Genomic DNA, 27925 nt, shown 5'->3' with positions numbered 1-27925 from the left:
ATGACTTAGCCTGAGAAGTCACACATTGTTACTCCTGCTGAATTCTACTGGTCACACTGACAAGCTCTGGTTCAGTGTGGAAGGGCCCTTCATAATGCTGTGAACATCAGGTGGTAAGGATAATTGAGACCATCTCAGGGGCTGGCAAAAACTCTACCAAAACAAACCAAGGTATTAGAAAAAATCAATATAGCATTTGCAGATGTTTAATTATTGAACTAAAAAATTGCACTGATTCAACTTAAATATTATTAGAATTAAAAAGAGTTAAATAATGTGGCAATATACAAAATAAGTATGGTAGATATCAATAGATTTCACTTACACCGGTGATATCAAATTGGAAAATATGAAAGTAAGAAAATCTTAGTTATAAAGTACCTAGAGATAACTTTGAAAGGAAGTATGTGGAAACTCTCTGAAGAAAACCATAAAATTTCACTGAAGGACCTAAAAGATGGGAAGAAATTGAGAGGGACATCATGTGGCTGGATGGAAACACTGAGCTTTAGATAACTTCACTTCTCCACAAATTAATATACAGGTTTAATGCAAATCTAAAAATGTCAAGGAGATAGATTTATATAATTTGATGTACATGTGTTGTATGTATATATATTTCATTCTACAATTCCACAAATTATCTGGAAGACTGAGTGGAAAACTTAACCAAGAAACTTTGGGGAAAGAAGTGTGGATGTATGTACATCCACATTGAACATTAATGTATGTTTAAAAAGTAATTGACAACATCATATGGAATGAGCAAAAACTGGAAATATTCCCTTTGAGAACTGGAACAAGACAAGGATACAACTCTCACCTATTCAACATAGTACTGGAAGTGCTAGCCAAAGCAGTTAGGCAAGAGAAAGAAATGAAAGGGGCATCCAAACAGGAAAAGAAGAAGTCGAACTCTTTCTTCCCTAATTATATGATTCTATACTTAGAAAACCCTAAGGACTCTGTCAAAAGGCTATTAGAACTGATAAACGATTTTAGCAAGGTTGTAGGGTACAAAATCAATGGACAAAAATCAGTAGCATTTCTATACATGTTCAAACTGAGAGCCAAATTAAGAATGCGATCCAATTTACAATAGATTAAAAAATTGAGATATCTAGGAATACATCTAACCAAAGAAGTGAAAGATTTGTAAAAGGAGAACTACAAAACACTGATAAAATAAATCATGGATGATGGAATCAAATAGAAAAACATCCCATGCTCATGGATTGAAAGAATCAGTATTATTAAAATGGCCATATTTCACAAAGCAATCCACAGATACAACACTATTCTTATCAAACTACCAGTGTCATTTTTTACAGAACTGGAAAAAACTATGCTAAAATTCATATGGAACCAAAAAGAGCTTGAATAGCCAAAGAAATCCTAAGCAAAAAGAACAACACTGGAGGCATCACATTACCTGACTTCAAACTGTGTTATAAGGCTACAGTAACCAAAACAGCACAGTACTGCTACAAAAACAGACCCAGACCAATGCAACAGAGTAGGGCACACAGAAATAAGGCCACCCCCCTACAGTCATGTAATCTCCAACAAAATTGACAAAAATAAACAATAGGGAAAGGAGACCCTAATAAATGATACTGGAAAAACTGGCTAGTCACAAGCAGAAGAATGAAACTGAATCCCTATCTCTCACCATATGCAAAAATTAACTCAAGATGGATTAAAGATTTAAATTCTCAAACTATAAGAATCCTAGAAGAAAACCTAGGAAACACCATTCTGGACATCAGCCTTAGGAAAGAATTTATAAGTCCTCAAAAGCAATTGCAACAAAAACAAAAGTTGACAAGTGGAACCTACTAAACTAAAGAGCTTCTGCCTGGCAAAAGAAACTATCAACAGAGTGAATAGACAACCTACAGAATGGGAGAAAATATTTGCAAATTATGCATCCAACAAAAGTCTAATATCTAAAATCTATAAAAACTTAATTGAACAAGCAAAAAACAACCCCATTAAAAAATGGGCAAAAGACACGAACAGACACTTCTCAAAAGAAGACATATAAGCAGCCAGCAAACATATGAAGAAATGCTCCATGTCACTAATCATCAGAGAAATGCAAATCAAAACCAGAATGAGATACCATCTCACATCAGTCAGGATGGCTATTATTAGGGTCAAAAAACAGATGATGGCAAGGCTGTGGAGAAAAGGGAACATTTATACACTGCTGGTGGGAATGTAAATTAGTTCAGCCACTGTGAAGAGCAGTTTGGAGATTTCCAAAAGAACTTAAAACAGAGCTATCGTTTGTCCCAGCAATCCCATTACTCTGTATATTTCCAAAAGAAAACAAACCGTTATACCAAAAAGACACAGGCAAATGCATGATCATCGCTGCACTATTCACAATAGCAAAGACATGTATTCAACCTAGGTGTCCATCAGTTGTGGACTGAATAAAGAAAATGTGGTACATATACACCATGGAATACTAGGCAGCCATAAAAAAGAATGAATCATGTCCTTTGCAGCAACATGCATGCAGCGGGAGGCCATTAATACTAAGCAAATTAGTGCAGGAACAGAAAACCAAATACTACATGTTCTTACCTATAAGCGGGAGCTAAACATTGGGTACTCACAGACATAAAGATGGCAACAGTAGAAACTGGGTTCTACTAGAAGGGGGATGGAGGGAGTGGGGCAAGGGTTGAAAAACTAATTGCTGGGTACAATGCTCAGTACCTGGTTGACAGGAACATGTGTACCCCAAACCTCAGAATCACACAATATACCCAAGCAACAAACCTCCACGTGTGCCCCTGAATATAAAAGTTGAAAAAAATAAAGATAAATAAATAAATAGATTGAAATGGTATGAGTGCAGCAACATAATGACAGATTAGTGGAACTATATAAATTGAACAGAAATTGACCCTAATATAAATTTCGTAAATAATAGTGATAGAATAAAAAATATTTGAGTAAAGAATATATTAAACAATAAGTATTACTAATACAATTAGTTAACTACTTTGAAAAAAACTTTAAGATATATTTCCTCTTTTACCCATAACTCAATCCCTGATAGATTTGAGTGAAACATAAAGTATGAAATCATAAAAACTCAAAAGAAAATATGGATAAATAAGTTAGAGACAGAAATCTTTGAAGCCTAAAATAACAGAATGATAACAATGGAAAAGAAATCAGGATATTTGACAATATAAAATGTTGAAGTTTTGTAAGTTAAAAAAATAAGCAAAATAAAAAGATAAGCAAATATTGGGAAATTGTGTCATATTTACAATAACGGTGGATAATTTCCCATTTTCCCTTAATATATGACAGAAGTTGTAAAATATGATTTTTTTTTTTTTTTTTTTGAGATGGAGTCTCTCTGTCACCCAAGCTGGAGTGCGGTGGCACAATCTCGGCTCACTGCAATCTCCACCTCCCGGGTTCAAGCGATTCTCCTACCTTAGCCTCCCGAATAGCTGGGATTGCAGGTCGCACCACCACACGCAGTTAATTTTTGTATTTTTAGTGGAGACGGGGTTTTGCCATGTTGACCAGGCTGGTCTCGAACTCCTGACCTCAGTTGATCCACCCGCCTCGGCCTCCCAAAGTGCTGGAGAAAAGCGCGGGTGGCGGCAGGCACGGAAAGGACGCCATGAAGGCCTCGGGTGCACTAAAAGAGTACAAGGTGGTGGTCTCTCTTTGCCCACCCCCAAATGCCACACACTGCCCCTCTACTGCATGCGAATCTTTGCGCCTAATCATGTCGTCGCCAAGTCCCGCTTCTGGTACTTCGTATCTCAGTTAAAGAAGATGAAGATGCCTTCAGGCTGGATTGTCTACTGTGGACAGGTGTTTGAGAAGGTCCCCCTGCGGGTAAAGAACCTCAGCGTCTGGCTGCTCTATGACTCCCGGAGCTGCACCCACAACACATACAGGGAATACTGGGACCTGACCACCATGGGCCGGCACCGCACCCAGGCCCACTGCATCCAGATCATGAAGGTGGAGGAGATCGCAGCCAACAAGTGCCGCCGGGCCACGCTTCACCACCAAGAGGCCCAACATCTTCTTTTAGCTTCTTTTAGGTGCAGGGTCCTCGCCCCAGGTGTGCCCCAAATAAACTCAGGAACGCCCCGGGGGAGGGAGGGAGAGAGAGAGAGAGAGAGCGAGAGAGAGCGCGCAGTAAAATCCTATTACAAAAATAGACACGAACTATCTCTCCATTTATTGTTTTTATTTGATACACACTTATTGAGCACCTATGGTGTACCAGCCAATGTGATAGATGTGAGTCACACGTGAGGACATGTAAAAACTTTAAAAAGACTGTGAAATCAATGAGAAGATATTTACGCATACTAGAAAACAAACCACAAATTAATGAAAAGTACTGTCATTTTGCCTATCATATTAAAAAAATTAAAAACTGTACAACTCAATGCTGTTGAAGATGTCCTGAGACGGCCACTCAGTGCAGAGGGAAGTGTCCAGGGGTCTCTACGTGTGCTTTGCAGTTTGGTGCTCAGCATCCATGGTATCACTGAGTTATCAGGGTCCTCAGAGAATAACAGAGCAAAGTACTCAGAAATTGGTGCAAGGAATAAGCTATACAGATGTTCATTTGCAGCATTATATATATATTTAAAATAGTGTAAAATTAAGAATATCTTTAAAAATCCAACAAAAAGTTTACTTGAAATCCTATTTAGTAATACCATAATATGGAATAATGTGTAGCCTTTATGGAAGAATTCTCCTAAGACTATTTAATAAAATAAAAATCTCTCATAACATAATGTTACATAAGTAAATCACAATGTTAATGGTATATGCAGCATAGTATTTGTTGGCTGAAAAATACACATGCATGCATTGAAAATAGAATGGAAGGAAATCTCTAATATAATAATAGTGCTTATCTTGGGGTGATGACGCTTGAGGTGGTTTTTGGTTTTCTCTGAATGCTTCTTTAAAAATTTGTTATAAACTACCTGTAATTAGTAAGCATTGTTTTTATCATAAAAACTGTGAATATGGAAGAAATGGTATTAAGTTTTAGAAAAGTAGGGGTGAGGGAGAGTAATGTAGATGCACATGCACTAATCACCTCCCCAAATTACGGAGCTGCCTTGAAGCCTGGTCATTAATTCATCCACACTATCTTCCTCCACTATTTACTCACCAAGTAGTCTGTTCTTATGCACACGCACACACACACACACATACTACCCTCCCACCCTCCCCCACTCACTCCCTGCAACAATTTCAGTCATTGTTAATTTGCTGGATAGGTGGCTGTGGGTTTATTCAATCAAATGCTTTACAGAGTTTTGCCAATATCTTGCTAATTGATCCACAGGCCACCTCTGGTGATTTATGGTGTTTTATAGTGTCAGCTCTTATTGAATTTTCTTACTAGATTTTTGTGGTTAAAATTGTTTCATACATTGAGATCTATTATAGTGTATGGCATTCAATACTTGTACTGGAAGACAGAGGCAGAGGTTTAAGGAATAAGGAGGTTTAAAGAATCAATTGTGCAGAAGGCCCCTTAACAGATGGCTCAGGTCTGGTTCCTGTTGATGGGGGCCCAGTGGGAAGATGTGACCTTTTCATTTTTTTTCTTGTCTGTGTAAAGGATATCAGAAATGGTAAGAAATGATGTTACATAACAACTATGCCAGGGACAGTTTATTTTGGATCAATCTAGCAGACTGACTCCTAGCATAGCCTGTTCTTTAGAGTTATTAAAAGGCCAGGGACATTGATTTCCATGTCAAGACTCATAAGCTCTTTGTGTGTGGGGCTCCCCTGAGAATTCCCCTTATGTCCCAGCAAGTAAATAGAGACCTCCAGTGATGCTGGTCCCAGTATGGCATTGATTTTAAAAGGAAAAGTTTCTCACACAGTGGTCTGTAGAATTTAAAAAGAGACTACATTTAAAAAATATATAGGTAATAAGATACTAGTCAAAATAAAATGCAGGTAGAAATTCACATTACGATTACTTTTAAAAATCATAAGTAGCCTGTTCTTTTCCTGTGTTATGTGGAATTCCATCATCTTTATGTCATTATAAATTATGCCTAATCCTGATAAAATGTGCCTTATTTATTTGATGATACTATTTATTTTTGCAAGTTTAAATGCTTTAGGCCAATGCAGTCTTCCCTGTCCACTGGCACGCTCCAGGTTTGAAACTAGATCTGAAACTGAAGCTGACTGACGATTTATAGTACGTACAAAATTAGCTCAGCTTTCCTGTCTCCTGAGGAGCAAGTTCTTTATTTGGCACATGCTCCAGCTTCTCTGTTTTCTTAGTTTTACTTTTCCTAAAGTGAAGTCAACCACCTGAACTATACAGAATGCTCTGCAACCCTCCTTCACTCACGGAGCTTAGAAAGTGCGTTCAGCAGAAATACAGGCGTCTCTAATCCCACTTCGCCAGATTATATTTGTACTCAGGAATGTGTTGGATCTTCTCAGTGTTGGCCAGAAGCCTCATTTGGGTTTTCTCTTGGATTTTCAGGATGCTCAGGGCTCTTTGGTCTCCTCCTTTCTCTAGTCCTCCTCTTCTTTCTCCATCTAATGTAAGAACAGATTTTATAATATATGTGAAAGAGAAATCAGTTCATTCATTAGGTAAAATGTGAAGATGAACAAACCTCCCTTATCTCCTCTCCATCCTCCTACTCAGGCAATGGATGACCCTACTTCACACTTTGTTGAGACAATTGCAGGGATCAGAAAAGAGCTTCCACTGACTCCCACTGCCACCTGCCGCCATGACGCTGCCTCCCTGCCTTATATGACAGGAGAACGGCCCGGATGTCCAAGCTTGTGAAACCCACCTTATCTTGTTGTTGTTGTTCTGTTTGGTTTTGTTTTAGGTGTTTAGCAGCCTGAAGCCATGGTTTTTCGTTTCTGTCTGTACTGATAAGCAGATAAGAGGGATGAGGAAGGGGCTTTACTGGCCCAACCAAAAATAGAAACTAAGAACTCATGACTGTATTCTCCGCAATGACTGGGACCCACCTGCACACCAGGCCTTGCCCTTTGCCACCTGCTAGGATGTCTTTCCAGCAGCTTCTCTCTCCCTCAGTTATACCATTTCCGTAGGCATCCACCAGCAATTTCTCCCAGATCTTCTCATCTCCCACTTCCTTCTCCATTTACCACACATTGTCTTCTCCCCTCTTCCAGGAGAACTTCTTCCAAGAAGCATCTGGACTGCCTGAAGTTCCTCCCTACTCCCTCAGTAAAGCTGTTCTTGCTAGAACCACCAAGGATCTCCACTTTGGAAATTCCCCTGGCCCATTTTCAGCCCTCATCTTCTGTGCTGGACACGGTTGACCGTACCTCCCAGGAAATGCAGCTTGATGTGCTTCCAGGAAGTCATCATTCCCTGTTTTCTTTTTCCAAATTTGTGCTCCTTCTTGGGCTCTTTCCCTGACTCCCCCAGACCTTTAACTGTGGGCTGCCCCTGGGCTCAGACCTGGCCCTCTCCTGCTATCCATACCCTTCCTGGTGGTCGCATCTACTCTTGTGACTTGAAATAACATATATTGGCAGGTGACCCCCAAATGTATATGCCCATTTCAGACCCTGCCCCTGAATGTTCCCCTGAATATTCAGCTCCTGCTTGAGGTCTTCAACTGGGATGTCTTATAAGCATCTCAAACTTAAAATATTCCAGCCAACATCCTTATCTGATCATCAGCCATTTCAACCTTCCTCATGTCAGTGAACAGCAATTCCCTCCTTCCTGTTTCTCCGGCCAAAACCTGTGGTGTCATCCTTGACTCATCCTTTCTCTGCACCCCACATCCAAACCTCTAGCCTCAAAAATAGATCTGGAATCTGATCGTCTCTCGGCACATCCGCAGCTCCCACCCTGGTTCTAGCAAGCGGCAGCTCCCCTATCACTGCAGCGGCTTCCCACCTGCTCCTCTTGTTCCCACACATGCGGCCCGTTCTCATCACAGCCCCCAGCATGGGCCTTCTCAAAGCATGGAACATGTCACTTCCCTGTTCAGAGCCTCAGATGGCTCCCAGAGCCCCAACCATGGCCTCCAAGGCTCTATGTGATCTGATCCCCCTTTTGCCTTCTTTCCCCTTCCCCTCCTCTCTCTCCACTCCAGTCACATGGCCTCCATGCCACTCCCCAGGTGCACCTGCTTAAGGGTGTCAGGCTTGGTCTCCCCTCTGCTCCCAGTGCTCTTTCCCTTGAGGTCTAAGTTGTCACTTCTCCTCCTCCTCCTAAGTCACCCCTAGGAGGTCTTTCCTGACCACCGCATTTACAATTGCAACCACCCACGCTCCCTAACTCCCTTCCCTGCCTCACACTCCACACCCTCATCCCTTTCTAATATAGATTATAATTTACCTAACTGTCTTGTTTGCAGTCTCCTCCCCATTAGGATTCAAGCTCTGTGAGGACAGAAATTTCTGTCTGTGTTTGCTGCTGTATCTGGAGTGCCTAGCATAGTCCCTGGCGTACAGGAAGTCAGTTGCATAAATGAATACATCCAGCGGTTTTCACTGATTGAGAGCAAGGACAGTGTTATTTCTTTGAGCTGGGTTAGATTATATTTCCTACCCATTTATTTCAGATTCAACATTTGGCGTGGGCTTGAGGTTGGGTATTCAATTTGTGCTGTGTAAGGGCATTCCCCTTCCAGCTGTGGGGACTCTGTGATAATGAACTGACTGAATAAGTTCTATTTTTATGAACTAATTTTGAACAAGTAGCAGACAAAGCAAAATGCTTCTCTGTGTCCTTTTTTTTAGGGTGTGGGAGGGATTACCTTACAGTTTCAATTGAGTGAGAAGAAGCATTTTAAATAAAATATTTGTTCATAAGCCAGAGGCCCTGCACTTTCATCAGATCCTGTTGCCCTCTAAAGTGTCCCATGGCATTTAGGCCAAATTGCAAATCCTCTCGGTGAGCTGCAAGGTTCTGCCTCATCTAGACCCTACCCCCACCATCCACGCTCTTCTTTTTTACTATGCTGGGGCCTCACTAGTCTTCACTTAGTTCCTTGAACCTGTTGGGAATTCCCATCTTCATACCTTTGCACAGGCTGTGCGTCTGCCTAGAATGTGCGCCCTCCTTGTCCCCATTTCATTTGTTCTGAAGCTGATGTGTTGCCTCTGCAGATAGCTCCTCTGCCACCTTCTCCAAAATATCTCCCACCTTGATTCTCTTATGGCACCTGATTTTTTTCCTTCATGGGGTATAGTAATTTGTAAGTATATTTTTATTGGTGTATTTGTTTCCTTGACTGTCTCCCTGAAACTCTAAGTTGCCTGAGAACAGGGACCATTGCTTGTTTTGTCTAAACCACAGCAGTGCAGCGACTATTACAGTGGATGCTCAGTGGGCCTTACCCCTTGGTCAAGAATCACCAAGAGCTCCCTCCACTGGGGAACTCTTCTGAGTTAGACCATCTTCTGAGACAGAGCATCTGCTGAAGACAGATGGTCTTCACAGCTCACTGGGGAGGCTGAAGAGGAGAAGGTCAGAATGGGATTGGGGTGGTCTCAGCATGGAAAGGGAGTGGTGAGTGAAGGGACCCTGGATTCTGTGATAAATCTCTGTCCCAGATGCTGGGTCAGAACTAGGAATTCTTATCACCTTTTCCCAAAGGAGTCAGATGCTCCAAGGAGAGAGTGCCTCCTCTAGGTAACACCAGTGGTGACAGAGCCCATCTGCACTTTAGGTTTAATCCAAGATCCCCATGGAAATAGCATCGTGCAGGAATGCAGGGTCACAAGATGGAGTGGTGATTCCACCACTGAACACCTGTGACCTTACCCGTCCAGTGTCAGGGAGGGGCAGGACCTTGTGGATTTGGTCCAAATTTACTCTAGGAAATAGCAATCCACTCCAAAAAAGGGTGATTAAAATGCCAAGTCACACAGCTGGTTAACTGCAGAATGACAACTAGAACCTAAGTTACCTCAATCCCAGGCCACTGAGACGTAAGACAAGTTTTGCCAGCTTGTCTTTTATTTGATGAATTGTAGTTCCTGGTGAGCAGAAATACAAGGAGAAAAAGTTTTACAAATTTAAGCAAGAGCACAATAGCACACTTGGAAGACTTTTGAGAGGAGGATGAATACTCATGATAATCCCAGTACAATGAGAAAGCCAGCACCCCGTTTCTGTGATCTGAAATGGATCTCGGCTCATTCCCTTTACAACTTTGTTGGAAAGAGAACGAACACACAAAGGACCTCAAGACACTGCCAGAAAAGAACACTTCGAGACACTTGAAGGAAAGAACCCCAGCCGACTATATCCCCAGGTGGACAATAACGCTCTTGCTCACTAGGAGCAAATGGGTTTGAGGAACAGGGAGAAGGCAGTTAAGAGAGGGGAAGTCTCCAGTTAGGGGAAGACTGGAAATGTAACCCAAATGCTGAGGTTTTCATGCATTCCCGACACAGTATTCTCTTTTCCTGTTTTGTTTCGGGCTGTTTTTCCCCCATGAAAATTGGCATTTAAGATTTTTGATGGCTTAAGATTCTAGGATCCTGCACTCCTTGACTGGGGGAGTGGAGGTGAGGTGATTTCTGACCCGCTGCTTCTCATCACAGCAGTTCTGCACCCCTCACCTCACCGCCCACCCAAGCAAGTGGCAAAGAGCACTGCTGAGAGTCCCTTCAGCAGCCTTTGGCCCTGTCACTGCAGGAAGCCCCAGCCCGAATCATTTGCGTCATGGCCATCGCTGTCTCAGGCTCAGCTCCAAAACGGCATCGCCTATCTCCTGTTTCCTGCAGACTGAGCCCCTCTCTGCGACTTGTTGCACCAGGCTCTCCACAGCTGGTGTCCAACAATAGCTGACATTGGGTGGACACCTGCTGTGTGCCAAGCTCTATACATGAATTAGCCCTGATTTTCAAACAACTTTATCGTGGAAATATGATTATTCCTCATTTACAGATAGAAAACCTGTTATTCAGAGGTTGTGCAATATCACAATAGCAAGGGGAGAGCTGGAGTTTAAACCCAGACCTGACTTCAAACACAAGCTCTTTCAAGTCTGTAGCCTCCTCTCCAACCTCAGCTCTTCTTTCTCTCAGTCCACTCTCCCTCAAATGCACTGCAGCTAACAACCAGACTGCTTGCTAAGCCTCTTCTAGCTCTGCCTTCAGAATTAGATCCTCCTCTTTCTTTTTATGTTCTCTTTCTTTTCTTTCTTTCTTTCTTTCTTTCTTTCTTTTTTTTTTTTTTTTTTAGAGAGACAAGGTCTAACTATGTTGCCCAGGCTAGTCTCTTGCATTCCTGGCCTCAAGTAATCCTCCTGCCTTAGCCTCCCAAGTAGCTGGGATTTAATATTATGGGTGTGAGCCACCATGCTCAGCTCAGAATTGGATTCTTATGGCATCCTGCATGTGCAAGAACTCAAAGTCCTGCCCTGCATCCTTTAAGTCCCAACATGTCTGACACTCTCTCCATGAGCCTTCTTTGAGTCCCTCATCCAGCTTAACTGTGTTTCCTTTCCAGCTGTCATAGAGCAATGTGACTTTATTGCACTCTGCCTCAGATATTAGTTGTGCAGCTATTTAGTTACAGGTCTAATTTCTACTGCTAGATTGAAGGACGTGTATTTACAGCAGGAGCAATGTCTTGCTCAGCTTAGATCACTGAATGTGCCTCTTACGGCTGTGTGCATGGGTCACTTATGTCCCTCCAGCCAGGATGCTTGATGGGCAAACCCAGTTCAGTGGCTGGTGCATCACTTTAATGAACAGAGCAGGAGGAAAGGCAGGTGGCAGGACAAGGCGAGGGCTGCTGTGGCAAGGGCCCCGCATCACACTCTTTTTTGGCTGACTTCACTCATCTGCTGAGAACTTCCTTCCCTGTGGTGCCATCAGGATGACAGGAGCTGGCGAAAAGGGTCAGATCTGCCTTCTGTAAAGTCGTTTCCAGCCACAATGGGCATGTTTCTTGCCTAGTGTTCAGTGTTCACAGGCTGTCTCAAATCCCACTACATGCCAGGCCCAGAGCAGAGCAAGAATAAGAAGAGAGACCGAACATATGATTAAGTATTTGGAAGTTATAAAGTGAGACACAAACTGTTCAAGAAAATATAATAAATAGATATCATTAAATATATCTTTTAAAATTGTTAAATAAAATACCAAATTTAAATGCAAGTCACTAATAAGGCTGATTTTAAACACTTTCAATAATTATATTTTATTAAATATTATTATAAGACCATTTGCCTCTCTAGCATCCAACAGTCATCTAACTGACAATGTATAGAATCAATATTATGCTTCACAGCATAATATTCCCAGCATATCTTGAACAGAAATTCCCAGTGTTGGCTGGGTGCAGTGGCTCACGACTGTAATACCAGCACTTTGGGAGGCCAAGGCAGGCAGATCACCTGAGGTCAAGAGTTCGAGGCCAGCCTGGCCAACATGGGAAAACCCCATCCCTACTAAAAATACATAAGTTAGCTGAGTGCAGTGGCAAGCAGCTGTAATCCCAGCTACTCGGGAGGCTGAGGCAGGAGAATTGCTTGAACCTGGGAGGCAGAGGTTGCAGTGAGCTGAGATCATGCCACTTGTCACTGCACTCCAACCTGGGTGATAGAGTAAGACTATCTCCAAAAAAAAGAAAGAAATTCTCGGTGTACAGTTTGGGGACCCCTGGAAGGCCCCCAGAGCCTTCAGTAAGGTCTGTAAGGTCAAAACTAATCAAAACTAATTTCATCGCAATATTAAGATTTTATTTGACCTTTTCACTCTCATTATCTCGTGAGTGAACACCAGAGTTTTTCAGAAGCTCCATGAAGAGTGATAATCACAACCCATTGAAGTCAGAAGTATGTGTGAGAATCCAGCTGTCTTCTGTTAAACCAGCTCTTAAAGACATTTGCAGAAATGTTAAATGATGCCATAATTCTCACTTTTTTTAATTTTGGAAAATGTATTTATTTTGCATAAAATATGTTATCCATTTTATGGGTTTCTTATTGTTCTCAAATGAACCAATATAAATAGTTTGCATGTTTTGCCTTAATTTCTAACATAATAAATACTGATAGATATAAGCCACATAAATAAAAGTTCTTTAGGATCCTCAATAATATTCAAGATTGTTGGTCAGTCCTGAAACCAAAACGTTTACCAAGCACTGATTTAGACCTACAGATATATCGATGTAAGAGTAACATATATTGTTCAATATTGCAAAACGTCCCTCAAAGTAGGACCCCAAAGTAGGACCTTGACTTGGAAGAGGAAAAACATAAGACTGGACACAGCTGGGAAAGGATGCTTTTTTAATGCAGCAATCTATTTCCTCCATGTTTTCTGAGAGAAACAGTTGACAAGTTAATTAAATTGTCATTTCTCCTACCTGAGCGTGTCATTTCTGAAATCTTCCCCCAGCTGCGGCTGCCTTGAGTGTCAGGAGTGGAACAGCCACACCTCTTCCCAGCACCAGGATGCGTCTGCCCTTTGATTAAAGGACAAGGGAAGTAGAGATGTGGGGATTGAGTCAGGGGCCTGGGCTAATAATGGGGTCTCCAGCAGCAGGGCTCTCCTGTGTTTGAGATACGTGACTCTAAAGCAGGACCGTGGGGTGGGGACCCTTCTCACCTGGTTCTCTGCAGGCTGCCTAGTGACAGGTAATCTTATAGGAAATGGGAGGACTGTTTTTCCCAGATCTGAAATAATTTTCTTTTTTAAACATTTTTTAATTGACAAATGAAAATCATATTTCTTTATCATGTACATGTTGTTTTGAAATATGTGTGCATTGTAGAATGCCTAAGTCAAGCTAAGTAACATATGCATTATCTCACACACTTCTTATTTTTTTGTGGCAAGAGCACTTAAAATCTATTCTTTTGGGGCCAAGTGCAGTGGCTTATGCCTATAATCCTAGCAATTTAGGAGGCCAAGACCAGCAGATAGCTTGAGCCCAGGAGTTTGAGACCAGCCTGGGCAACAAAGTGAGACCCATTACTACAAAAAAAAAAAAAAAAAAAAGACAGAAACAGAAGGAAGGAAGGAAGGGAAAGAAAGAATCTATTCCCTTGTCAATTTTCAAGATCAATACCTTGTTATTATCTACACTTACCCTGTTGTACAATAGATCACTTGAACTTACTCATTCTTTCTATCTAATGTATCCTGTCAAATGTATCCTTTGACCAACATCTCCCCAATTTCCCTTCCCTGAAATAATTTTTATTCTATTCTTAATAAAATAATAACCTTATGAGGTACATTTACAAGTATTATTCCATTTTCTTTCCACAACAAACATGGGAAATCATATAATTTACATTTGATGTTATTAATGAGGAAATTGTGGAGGAAAAAGGTTAAGAAACACCCAAGGTTGCAGATCTGGCAAGTGGCAGAGCCAGGACTGCCCCAGGTCTTATAATGTGAAACTTTGAAGAGCTCTGATTTTATTCCTTTTGTGCTTTATTCACATTTATGTGCTTTCTGTATGGATTTTTTTTTTTGCTTTAAGGTTCTCATATTTGAATTTATTAAGTGTAGTTATATTAACTTATTATAACTTTTGGGTAAAAAATGGACCAGCTCTTTTTAAAAAGAGCAAGTCTTACTGCTAACTGGGTCTTGCTAGGACAATATTTATAGACACAGTAAAATGCAGCTCAAGACAAAAGGGGGAAATGGAACAGGTTGTTGTGAGAGCTTCCTGGGATTAGATATGTAGACAAACTGGATCAGGGTCTCACCTGTGGAGCTCTGAAAAACCGTGATACTCAGACCTTACCACTGGCCAGTTAAGTCAGAATCCCTGGAGGCTAGGACCCAGACATCTGCATTGGTTAATGCTCTTCAAGCTATTTCAACATGCATCCCAGGTTGGCAACCACTGGACTAGGAAATCAAAACTCAGCCTGCATAGGTCCATGTGGATCTCTGAAGTTCATGAGTCATATGCCACTTGGACTGTAACCATTCATCAGGAGTACAGTCGGGAATGAGCCCACCCAAAGTCATAAAAAATAAAGAACCTACAGTGGTCCACACCTATAATTCCAGCACTTTGGGAGGCCAAAGCAGGTGGATTGCTTGAGCCTAGGAGTTTGAGACCAGCCTGGGCAACATGGCAAGACCCCATCTTTATTAAAAAATTTTAAAAAATAGCTGGGTGTGGTGGCTCATGCAGGTGGCTGAGGTGGGAGGATCTATTCAGCCCAGGAAGTCAAGGCTGCAGTGAGCCGTAATTGCACTACTTCACTCCAGCCTGAGTGACAGACCCCATCTCAACAAAAAATAAAATAAAATAAAATAAAGAAACTGAGTGGGCAAAATAAATAAATGACAATGAGCTAGATAGCAAGCTAACTCTTTTTAATCCCAGGAAAATGCTTAGACATGAAGTAATAGATTATACTGAAAGTACTAGGAATCCAAGTTTTGGCAAAGGCCAGTGGTCTAAACACAAGAACTAGTTAGGGACGTCTTAGTCTATGTCAGTAAGTCATATGTCTTGCAAAAAATCAGAGACCACAGAGATAGATCAGAGAGACCTTCGAGCCATGTCCAAGATGGAAAGGACAAGCCAGAGGGTAAGTACATTATTGCCCTTGCTTTCAAGAGAGGAGCTCAGGACCCTGAGAGGGTGGATGACTTGGAGGGTGGGCAGGTAGAGAAATGAATTGAACAGAGAGATGATGAGAAATCAGCACAGTCCAAACAGACAAGTTTCCCTTGAAGAAAAGAGACCTCTGAGATCCAACTACTGGGACCGCATGAAGCACAGAGCATGCAGCCCAGTGATAATGCCATCAAGACTGCCCAGGCCTATGATGGGGGGGCCCTATGACAGCCTTCCTTGATTTTGAGGCTAGCTTGGGTCCTCAAACCTTCAGAGATGTAGTGCAACCAGGAACGCTGACTTCTGCATTTTCCTTTCTCCTGATTGTCCAGTTGACCATTGCTCAGTTTTTACCCTGGGAAAGTAAATTTAATGCCAGTTTCATTATAGTAAATATTTAAAGGAATATTTAGTAAAAGTGCTGGCAAATGATAAGCTCTCAAAAATGGCAGCTATTATTTTTTCTTTACTACTTCTATTGGCAAATGCAGTTTTCATCACTTTTTAAATGATTTTTGTGCCTGGTAAAAGTTCAAACTGCCACCCACCCCCTAAAGGTGCTTGGGAGGAGGGATATCACCAACCAAGGCCTCACCCAGAATCACACCTTATAACTACTAAAAAGTCATAGTCTCGGCCTACATAGACTTTGAAAATTGTGGACAGAGTTCAGGAAGCTCCATATGCTACATGAATGCCTGCCTTTTGTTGAAGCACCCTGAACTTCATGGGTCATCATTTAAGTTGTCCATACTAATGAAATGTGAAAGTCAATAGATTTGAAGGATTTGCATACAATGATAGCAATGACATTCTCTCATTCATCCACTCAAAAGTTATTGAGTAATTTGCTGTGTCCCGGGCATTGTTTAACGATGGTTGGGGGTAGCGGGGAGTTGTTTAAGGATGGTTGGGGGTGGTGGGGAGGTACGTAGTAGTGAACGTAACAAAGTCCTCATGGAATGTACCTTGTTGTGAGAGGAAATGAACGATAAACTAACGGAGTGTATGTTTGTTTTCAGTGGTGTTAAATTCTGTAAAGAGAAATATTACAGGGAATAGGGAAAGAGAGTGAGCATGGCAAAGGATGTTACACAGGGGATTAGGGAGGAGTAGATGAGCAGGTACTGTGGAGATGCTGGAATGGAGGCCTGATGAAGGGAGAGCCAGAGGCCCAGAGATGTCTGGGGGTGCACATTCCTGGCAGTGGGAGTAGGGAGTGCAGAGGCCCCGAGGCAGGGTTGTGATGGGCAGGCAGGAGGAAGAGCCAGGAGTCCAGGGTTGCTGGACCCAAGGGAAAAGGAGGCAATGGTGGGAGAAGGAAGTCATGGAAGGTTTGGCAGAGGGGATGTGATCTGATTTAGAGTTCTTTTCATTTTCTTCTTTGTTTGGAGACAGGGTCTCACTATATTGCCCAGGCTGGTCTCCAACTCCTGGCCTAGAGTGATCCTCCTGCCTCAGCCTCCCAACGTGCTGGGATTACAGGCATAAGCCACCATGTGCAGCCCTGATTTAGGTTTTTTAAAGGTTTCTCTGGCTGCTCTGTGGAGAGCAGAATGTAAGATAGAAGTCGGGAGACCTGATAGACCAGGTAAGAGATACTGGTGGCTGAGGCTGGGAAGATAGCAGTGGGAGACTGAGAAGTGGTCAGAGGACAGGGCAGATTTTGAAGCCAGCATTGTCTGGATTTAGACAGCTCGCATTTCAGCATTGGCTGGATTGTACCTGAGGAGTGTGAAGAATCATTAAGGATGCCTCTAGGTGTTCAGTCTGGTACCTGAAAGAATAGAGTTACCATCTACGGAGATGGGGAAGAGCACATTTAAGGCTGAGATAATCAAGAACTTGTTTTTGGAGGTGGGCTTGAGATGCATATTAGATATCCATGTAGACAGAGATAGTTGAGGAAAGCAACCCACCAGCACTCATTGTTAGATTTTCTGTGTGTTACAAATGGGAAACATATTCCCCTTGTCTTGTTTCATCAAGAGTGTTGTATTAACATCTCTTCTTTCTCTAGGGCTTTTGCAATTAAACACACAGCCCAAACCACCAGGACTGAACTTTCTCAATGAGAAGAGGAGGGGAATTAGCTGGACATGCTGCAGTGAAGGCTGTAGGTAGTAGAGTCACAGGAGCTCTTGCAAATTAGACACATCTAAGTGAGACTGTCAAAATCTGGGAGCAGGGAGGGAGGAAGGTGGCCATGTGTATTTGAAAAAAATCCCCAGGCAATACTGATAGTATTCCTCTCTCTTGACATTTTTCTGCAAACATTGTAATAAAGCTTTCCATAATTTTAAGTTGAACATCCTCCTTAAAGAGAAAACGTGCACTGTGTTTGGTAAATACAGTCTTTGCTAGGAAAGGGAAATATACAGACTAGAAGATGAGACGCCACAAGGCAGAGCTTTGAGGCCCCGCTCTCCACTCACTCATCCTGTGGCCCCAGGCTAGTCCCTCCCTCAGTGCCCAGGCTTGTCTCTGAATGGGGCCTTTATTTGACTCCCAGAGCCCAGGAGGATTGTGAGATATGATAGCTGATAAAGCCTCTTATAAATTGGAAAATGCTGTGCAAAGGTTTTGTTGTCATTATTCACCCACCCTCTCTTGTCAGAGACATTTTTCTAAAAGTCCATTTTGCCCTGTTATTCTCCACTCTTCTGACAAATGTGCAGTGGTTCATCTCACCCACTGTTGGTAATTCAGCTCAAAGACAAATTCTTCTGCTGATATTCAGGGCTCCCCAGACCTGGCCCCAGCCTACCTCTCTTGCCTTATTCTTATATTTTAGTTACGGGGATATCCAGGTGCGCTATACGCAGTCAAATACAAGCTCCACACAGGCAGGGCCTTTTGTCTCTTTAACTCACCAATTTATCCCATGGCCTACAACAGTGCCTGGCTGGTACTAGGCATTTCCCAATTCCCATCCAGTGAAAGAATGGAGTGCCATCTCCAACACTTTCTCTTTTCTTTTTTTTTTTTTTTTTTTGAGACAGAGTATCCATCACTCTGTCACCAGGCTGGAGTGCAGTGGCATGATCTCAGCTCACTGCAACCTCCGACTCCCTGGTTCAAGTGATTCTCCTGCCTCAGCCTCCCGAGTAGATGGGATTACAGGCACGTGCCACCACGCCCAGCTAATTTTTGTATTTTTAGTAGAGACGGGGTTTCACCATGTTGGCCAGGATGGTCTCAATCTCCTGACCTCGTGATCTGCCTGCCTTGGCCTCCCAAAGTGCTGGGATTACAGGCATGAGCCACCACGCCCAGCCTCCAGCACTTTCTAATGCTGTCCCTACATGCAGTGGCAGCTCTACCCTTACAGGGGTTGGGTTCCAGACTCTTTATGAGACCTCCCTGATGTTCTTACTTGTCTGAATGATAGCTTGGACTTTAGGAGGTCATGGGCTAGTGTGGAAGAGGAGGAACCAGGACCCTGGGGACAGTAATCCAGCCACCATTGGTAGATCAGGCATATGCCCATTGGCCTGGCCCATAGGTGGTCCTATTAACAGAAGAACAGAACTCTGTAAAATATTTAAAGAGGTTTATTCTGAGTCAATATAAGTGACCACTGCCTGGAAAACAATCTCAAGAGGTCCTGAGAAAGTGTGGCCCAGGTGGTTACAGTTTGGTTTTATACATTTTAGGGAGACAGGAGTTACAGGAAAGGACATAAATCAGTAAATGGAAAGTGTACACTGGTTAGGCAGGAAAAGGCAGGACATCTTGAAGTGGGGGCTTACAAGTCATAGATGGGTTTTAGGGATTCTTTAGTTGACAATTGGTTGAGAGAGTTGAGCTTTGTCTAAAGACTTGAAGTCAGTAGAAAGGAAAGCTTGAGTTAGGATAAAGCAGGTTGTGGAGGCCAAGGCCTTTGTTATGTAGATGAAGCCTTATAGTTAGAAGGCTTCAGAAAGACAGATTGTAAATGTCTCTTTTCAGAACTTAAGGTGTCAGACTCTTACTTAATCTCTCCTAGATCTAAGAAAGGTCTGGAAAGTGAAGGCCTGTCTGCATTCATGGAGATTCTCTACAGATGCAGATTTCCCCTCAAAAGACAGCTTTGCAGGGCCATTTCAAAAGATGTCAAAGATATATATTTGGGGGTAAAATATTTTTATTTTCTCCAGGGTCTGCTATCTGTCATGTGATGTTATACCACAGTCAGTTTGGAAAGTAAGCCACATGACACCAGGATAAATTTTAAAAGCCTGTTTAATGAGATTTTATGGTTTGTAGGGTGTGACTTGCATTGCATGGCTTTAGGTTTTGTTTATAATTTGGTATTGGTATCTTATTGCCACAAAGAGCCTGTTCTGTCTATAAAATACAGGTCTTGTGATTTTAACCTCAATGCTGGTTAGCTGTGCCTAAACTCCAGAAGGGAGGGGGTATAACGAGGCATGTCCGGCCTCCCTTCTTGTCATGGATGGGAATTCCGTTTTTCAGGTTTCTCTGGGGTCATCCTGGCCAAGAGGGGGTCCATCCCGTCAGTTGGGCGATGTCTGAATTTTATTTTTGGTTTACAGTCCCTAGGAGCTTGACAGGGACGTCATAATGTCCAGAGCCCCAGTGACAAGTAGCAGGTGATAGTCCATGCAGTCAGAGGGTCTCTGAAGCCAACAGGGAGTCTCCCACATGAGTGCCCATGGTGGGGCCCAGGGAGGCAGTGCTTGGGATCCAAGCCAGCTGTTGTCATGGTGGAGACCTAAGAGCCATGGTGGAACCAAGTTCCAGGAGCAGTTTCCAGTCCGGGGAGAATAGCAGGACGAGGCAGGGACCCCATCCCAGAGGAGCCAGGATGAAGTTTCCATCAAGAGAAGACTGCATATGGAGAATACTCACAGTGGTAACATGAACCATTGCCAAGAGAACCCCACCTCAGTTCTCTTTACTGTTTAGATCTGCAGGGGGGAAAAATAGTTTTCTCCTCCACGCTGTTATATGTACAATGTTTATTTAGAAACAGAATGCTTGTTCCGTGGTGCTGCAAAGAAATAGCACTTGAACATAAATTTAGTTCTCTCAGCAAGGCAATTTTTACTTTCTGCAGAAAGGGTACACCTGCTAACAGTCTTGCTACGAGAGTACACTGAACAAAGGAAAAGCAGACATATTTATCCTTTACGCATTTGGGTCATCCTTACTGCTGTGTCTTGCATCCGTTGGCTGGAGCTAGACTTCACAATCTAAACTGAATTTGATTGGCTAACAGTTTAAAACTTTTTTTAAATAGGTAAAGGCAAGGGAGAACAAAGGAAAAGAGGAAGTTGCTTATGCCAAGTAGGGAAGGGACATAGGCTGCAAGCTGGAACGTTCCTGTGAGCATGTCCTGCACAAATATCTTGGTTAAAGTATAAGGACATAGAATGTACTTATTCCTTTATATTTAACAGCTACATAGGATAGGGCTTAACAAAGAGTTATTAGCACAAAGCAAGGAAGCTTGAAGGAAGTTAGTCTTTAAAAGAAACTACTATTTCTAACACTTACGATTTATTCTTCAACAACAAAGGAAACTTTGAAGAGGAAACTTTTTACTTTCTACAGTTCTTTATGAATTCTTAGCTGGGACTCCCTCTAACAAAAGACAGATTAACATTAACAAGAGAAAAACAAACAGAAGTTTAATAATGTATATCTCATCTGTTCATGGGGGAAAACTCAGAGAAATGGGTAAATCTCGAGTAGATTTCAAAGTATTATCTTAGAAGTCAGGCTTAAATAACATCGTTCTCCAATACAAAGAGAGAAGGGTCTAGGGAAAGGCCCAGTTAAGATTAGGTGGCCAGGAAAAGCACTTTAAACAAAGGTAAGGCTTTTTATGCAGTTTTAAGTCCCTGCCTTCTCCATTAATTCAGTCTCTAGTGATTCAGGGTCACCCTTCTCTTCCTGGGGCTGAGAGAGAGAAACTCTTACAAATGGAGATTTCCTTTATAGATGTAAATTTCTCTTACAAAAGGGTAACAGTTTCAGAGCTTCTCTGCATCTGCAGTTTCTCAAAATAAACAGCTCGAAATAATCCTTATGCCAAAGAGGCATATTTTGGGGTGGCGTATTCTGGTCTCCTACAATCATGTCTTAGGATAATGTGTCCTAAGCCCCATCACAACCAGCCAGGATGGTTATTCACCTGATGAAATGGAGGCTCAGAGAGGCCAACTAGCTTGCATAAGAACACATTGCTAGTTAAGTTTTACGGCCAGCACTTGTGCAAAGGTCTGTCCAGACCCAAAGCCCATGCTCTCTCCTCTGTATCACAAGGCCCCTGGGAACCAGCCTTGATAACAAGGCATCAGGGCAAAGGTGTAGTTATAAGAACAACTGAAGCCCAGCTAATACCCAGGGTCACAAAGTCAGAGTAGAATAGAAGCCAGTTGTATTTTTTGCTGTGTCACCTGAAATTCCCCACCAAGGACTAAGCACAAGTGTGGCCCAGAGCCTGAGAGGGAGCTCAGGGGACAGCTGAGCAGTAAGTGGCGAGGTGTGAGGAGAGGAGGGCTGGGAACAGAGCTAGGAAGGTGACCTTTGGTGACATACCTACTTCCATTCAGCACACGTCACCCAGCACCCGGGGCTCTTCTCTGAAGTTATGCATGTGAGGCAAACTTTCCTAGCAGGGTGTGAGGGCTTTGTCTTCAGCTCAGCCCCTATGATAGTACAAGGCAAAATCTGGATATGTCACTAGTAGAGGGTTGTGACTGCAAGTTGTCCAGGTTCTTGGCATTTTGAACAAAGAATTGGACAAAATGCCCAGAAAAGCAAAGAAAGAATGAAGCAACAAAAGAACGAAAGCTGGGATTTATTGAAAATGAAAGTACATCACACCTGTAATCCCATCACTTTGGGAGGCCAAGGCGGGTGGACCATGAGGTCAGGAGATCAAGATCATCCTAGCTAACACGGTGAAACCCCATCTCTACTAAAAGTACAATTAGCCGGGTGTGGTGGCAGGCGCCTGTGGTCCCATCTACTCTGGAGGCTGAGGCAGAAGAATCGCTTGAACCTGGGAGGCGGAGGTTGCAGTGAGCCGAGATTGTGCCACTGCACTCCAGCCTGGGTGACACAGCGAGACTGTGTCTCAAAAAAAAAGAAAAAGAAAAAGAAAGAAAAGAAAAGAAAAAAAAGAAAATGAAAGTACACTCCACAGTGTGGGAGCGGACCCGAGCAGCGGTTCAAGGGCCCGAATACAGAATCTTCTTGGGTTCAAATACCCTCTAGAGGTTTCCCATTGGCCACTTCATGCACACCTCCTGTAACTGAAGTGGTAGCCCACAATCAGTCTGATTGGTTACAAACAGCCAAATTCCCATCTGCAGTGCAGAAAAGGTCAAAGGGAGTAGCCTCTGGTCCTTTTGTTACTTAAGCATGGAAAGTTAGGGTTTTCCTTTCAATTAAGTTCTAGGAAGTCGGCATGAAACAACCTTAGGTTCCCTGTCTCCAGACCCTATTCTGCTGCCTCAGATACCTGTATCAAATAATGTGCCATTTCTTGTAGCTTCAGTCCTCAACCTTCGGCATCACATGCCTAAAGGAGTGCTCCAGATCTGAAGAAAGCCTCTAGTGTGGTGGTAGGATTTTGTTTTTTAAATTAGAAACTTTAATTTTAGTGCATTATATAACCTTTAAACCCTTAGGGCAGGGGTCCTCAACCCCTGGGGCACAGACTGGTACCAGCCCATGGCCTGTTAAAAACTGGGCCAAACAGCAGGAGGTGAGCAGCAGCAAGCAAGCATTACCACCTGAGTGCCACCTCCCATCAGATAAGCGGCGACATTAGATTTTCGTAGGAGCATGAACCCTATTGTGAACTGCACATCTGAGGGATCTAGGTTGCATGCTCCTTATGAGAACATAAGTAATGCCTGATAATCTGAGGTGGAACAGTTTCATTTTGAAAACACCCCCCACCACACACACTGTCCTTGGAAAAATTGTCTTCCGTGAAATCAATCCCTTGTGCCAAAAAGTTTGGGGACCGCTGCTGCAGGGGCAAACTCTCATGTGCATTGCAGTGGAAACCTCTCAGGGAAATGCACTGTTTTCCAAACACTTTGAGCTGCTCACTCCCAAAAGGAAAAAGGGTGCTGCATCTCCTAGGACCACAGAGGCTCTGGTGCCTTTGGCATGTCCACTAACTGGCTTTAAGAGCAACGTGTACATCCACACGGGTGACCACAACAGGGAAGATCTCCAAGACAATGGCAATAGTCCTGCAACTAGCTGTTCCCATGGGGGGAGGGGGGAGGATGAGAGAGGGAGGGAGTTTCTAAGATAGCATTTTCTTGGCAGAGAGAGGTGAAGTGACTCAGCCTCCCAGGAGCCTTCCAGAAGTCCTGGGGAATCAGCTGCCACTGTTGCTGTAAAACTAGCTCCTCCTGGTCTCACTGGATGCAGTCAGAAAAAAGCAGATTATTCACCTGGCTAATACTTGGCTCCTCGGTCCCCATCCTAGTCCCAGCTTCCAGTTTTGTGGCTGTAGCAACATTTCCCAAGGGGTCAGGACTTATTTGATTGAACCTGCTGACACTGGGAGAGCCTAGTCTTTGGTCAGGATTGTGCAGCAGGTGGAAGAGAGTTTAAGCCCAGGTCAGTCTGACTTCAAAAGCTTTTGTCCCCATAAACCAAAAAGTATCTGAGACAGGTCTCAATCAATTTAGAAAGTTTATTTTGCCAAGGTTAAGGATGCACTCGTGACGCAGCCTCAGGAGGTCCTCACAACATGAGCCAAGGTGGTCAGGGAACAGCTTGGTTTTATACATTTTAGGGAGACGTGAGACTTCAATCTATATGTGTAAGATGTACATCGTATAATATGTAAAATGTACATTGATTCAGTCCGGAAAGCAGGACAACTCCAAGCAGGGAGGGGGCTTCCAGGTCACAGGCAGATAAGAAAAAAACGGTTACATTCTTTTGAGTTTCTGATTAGCTTTTCACTGAATACACAATTTACAGGAATAGTCACTTATGCCTTAGTCTGGCTTAGTGAAACAATAGGGCAAAAAAAGAAAAAAATCAGGTATGCATTGTCTCATGTGAGCAGAGGGACGACTTTCAGTTCTGCCTGTTATTTGTCCACAAGGAATTTCCTTTTGTGAGAGAGGGAGGGAGGTGTATATCATTTTTATAATTGTAAGGGAGGTATATAGCTTTTTTATAATTGTGAGGGGGGTATATGGCTTTTTTATCTTTGTAGCTATCTTATTTAGGAATAGAATAGGAGGCAGGTTGGCCCAAGACAATTCCCAGCATGAATTTTCCCTGTGGCTTAGTGCTTTTAAAGCCCTGAGATTTATTTTCCTTTCACTCTCCCAATCTTTATGTTCAGGGATGTTCCACTGTCATGCCATCCTTGATGCAGACACCAATACTGAATACGGAGAAGGTCCCACTCCCCAGGGGGGCCTGGATCAGCCTGCTGTTGGAGGGAGACTTTCCCTAGAATGAAGACAAGACCAGAGGGCAGGGAGGCAAGAGGCCCAAGGGGGAGGGGAGGAGTGGTGGAGGAGGGGCTGGTGGCGGCAGGGGAACATCTGCATGACCTACATATTTTCCAGCTCCTTTAAAGACCTTAGAAGAGACCTTTGTTTATATCCCACTATCTCTCAGTCTCATAGCTCTAAGCAATAATTCCTACATCACTTTGGTAAGGGAGCTTTTTCATTGTAAGCCCATTTATACTCATACCAGATAAACAGAGAAAGATGCAATAAACTGTTTTCCAAAAGTAGTGGCATCTATGACATTGACGTATTGTTTTTAACCATTTTTTAAAAACTCAAATCTATAGACAAATTGCTGCTTTTGACTTAGATATTTTCATTGGCCCATGGTCATGCCTGCTTAATTAGCATTACTTATAATGGAGAAAAATTAGAGCAACCTAAAGTTACAAAAATAGAATTACCTTGCTAATTATTATTATAAATATTCATGTGTTAAAATGTTATGGTTATTGAAATAATTTTGTGATATATTTGTAATCACATAAAAGGAATTCTTCTACTATAATAGTTAACCATTTAAAAAAGCAGAATACAAAAATGTGTGGTCCCAACTATCTTGTAAAATGCATGAAGGAAAAATGCAGGAAATATTTCTGCATAATTATTCTGGTAGTCTCTGTGTTACATAATTATGGGGCCTTGCTGTTTTTTCTTAATTTTATGTATTTTTCAAATTTTTAGCATGGACTGGTTTTCCTCAAAAGTCCCGACTCTGGACTTCTCTCAGGCCTTTGGAATTTGCAGAGTGTGGCTCAGCTTTTCTTGTTGCCCAGGAAGGTCTATGGTGTGTCCTCCTAGTGGTGACAGTGAGGCCCCTGGTTCATGACAAGACACACACTCATGAATGCTCAACTCTGAACTTGGTGGCGCAGCTGTGGACGCAGCTGTGGAAGCCTCAAGTTGAAACATGAGCCGTCCTCTCTCCTCTCTCATCCATGGTGCTCTGATGTCCAAGGAAAATTTATCCATGTCACTTTTGTTTGTCTTAATTCAGGTTTATGGCTCCTTTGCATCATTCTGGATTGAGAAATGAGGCCAAATGTGAACTAATGGAAAAAAGTAAGGCTGATGAGTTCATTTAGAAATGAACCGTTCCAACGTTCTTCTTGACATCTCTCAAGAGGGCCAGCCGTTCAGGGTGCACTTTGTGGCCTCCACAGCTCTGCTCCTTGCTGGAAACATCCCCCTTCTGTGTCCTCCACTTGCCCAAGTCTGACCTGTGCCTTCAAGGCACTTAACATGCAGTTGTTGTTGAAATATCTCAAGGTGACTATACCTCCTCTTTGCAGCTTTTTGTGACAACCACCAATTAGAGACAGTGATGGCCTCCTTCTGAGTGCTTGCCTGCTGGTCAGAACCAGGCTGAGCTGATGCTTGGTAAAATATAGCTGCCTGGGCCCCATCCAGCCTATTGAATTAGAATCTCCAGGAAGAAGGCTGTTTTATTTTTAATTTTGTTTTCATCTCATGCATTCAGCTTTTTCTGCCTCATTTGTTTTGACCTGAGAACAGAGATCATATGCTGAACAACAGCTAGCCCAGAGCTTTACAAACAATAGATATTCAATGGATGTTTGTTCAATTGAACTGAATTAGATACAGTCAGAGCAAGGGCACATTTCAGTCCTTAAGTTGGAACCCTTGCCAAAATGTCACAATTACTCTTGTTTGTTTGTTTATTTATTTCTAACACTTCCTAATCAGCAGGTAGAAATTTATTAATTATGAAAATTGCTTTTTATCATCTTTCAGATTGTTTTTGCATGCTGCAAAACAGTGTCTTCTGTGGACATTGAGACTCTGTGGATGTGTGTGGCCAGTAGTCTCTAGGGATAGTACTCAGAGTGGTAGCCAAGGAGAAGAGTGGTTCAGGCACACTCAGAAGGTGCCATTCTCCAAGGTGGTTGGCAGGGATGTCCAGGCACCAGTCACAGCAAGGATCCATCATGCCTCCGCTGCTCCTGTAATCGAGATGAAAATTACTGCCCAGATTTTGATGGACACTCTAAGACTGAAAAATACAGCTGCATTGGGTTTCGCTCTAAGGATTCTTCTCCAGTGTGTTTATAAGATGGCAATTTAAACATATATACAGTGGAGTCACTAGAAAACAACATAGTGATTTTTCTAAAAAAAAAAACTAAATTGGGTCAGGCATGGTGGCTCACGCCTATACTCCCAGCACTTTGAGAGGCCAAAGCAGGAGGATTACTGGAGGCCAGGAGTTGAAGACCAATCTGGGCAGCATAGAGAGACCTGTCTCTAGAAAAACATTTTTTTAAATTAGCCAGACATGATAGTACATGACTGTGGTCCCAACTACTCAAAAAGCTGAGGCAGAAGGATAGCTTGAGCCAGGAATTCGAGGTTGCAGTGAGCTTTAGTGGCACCACTGAACTCCAGCCAGGGTGACAGGGTGAGACCCTGTTTCTGGGGAAAAATAGGAAAAAAAACAATTTAGATTGGATAGGACTTAGAGTATGTGCCCTGGTACCTTTATATTCTAGTTGGAATAGAGTGCACCATTCGCCCTGTCTGGAATATTCACCCCACTCTCTCCCTGCGTGGTGCTTTCTTCTAACAACCTCATTTTGGCAATTAGGTATGGAAAACTCCATAGAATATTTGGAGTTATTAAATTTTCACAGGAATAAGTCCTAAATCTCCAGGGCAGAGGCCATCATTTCTATTTCAGTTCATTTTCCAGGGTTTGGCATGTGCATTTGTTGACTGAATAAATAAATGAAGCCCTGCTGGGAAATGCACCCTTAGCAGTTTACAGTCCCCCTGA

General features: G+C 42.7%; 1 protein-coding gene, 1 long non-coding RNA gene and 1 pseudogene across 10 annotated transcripts in view; all 3 read left to right on the top strand.

The window, feature by feature from the left end:
- Nucleotides 1-27925, top strand: part of HECW1 (HECT, C2 and WW domain containing E3 ubiquitin protein ligase 1) — a 449514-nt gene that overhangs the window by 157424 nt on the left and 264165 nt on the right. The gene's annotated exons all lie outside the window — the stretch shown is intronic.
- Nucleotides 54-26973, top strand: LOC134810426 (uncharacterized). Its single transcript, XR_010158438.1, has 3 exons — nucleotides 54-171; nucleotides 26129-26400; nucleotides 26887-26973. It is a non-coding gene; the product is annotated as an uncharacterized LOC134810426 (long non-coding RNA).
- LOC129144551 (large ribosomal subunit protein eL20-like) lies at nucleotides 3574-4174 on the top strand (annotated as a pseudogene).

The sequence above is a fragment of the Pan troglodytes genome, chromosome 6, assembly GCF_028858775.2.
Source record: "Pan troglodytes isolate AG18354 chromosome 6, NHGRI_mPanTro3-v2.0_pri, whole genome shotgun sequence".
NCBI classification, from domain to species: Eukaryota; Metazoa; Chordata; class Mammalia; order Primates; family Hominidae; genus Pan; species Pan troglodytes.
Note: the sequence above shows the minus strand (reverse complement) of the source record. Positions and strands in the feature narration are given on the sequence as shown.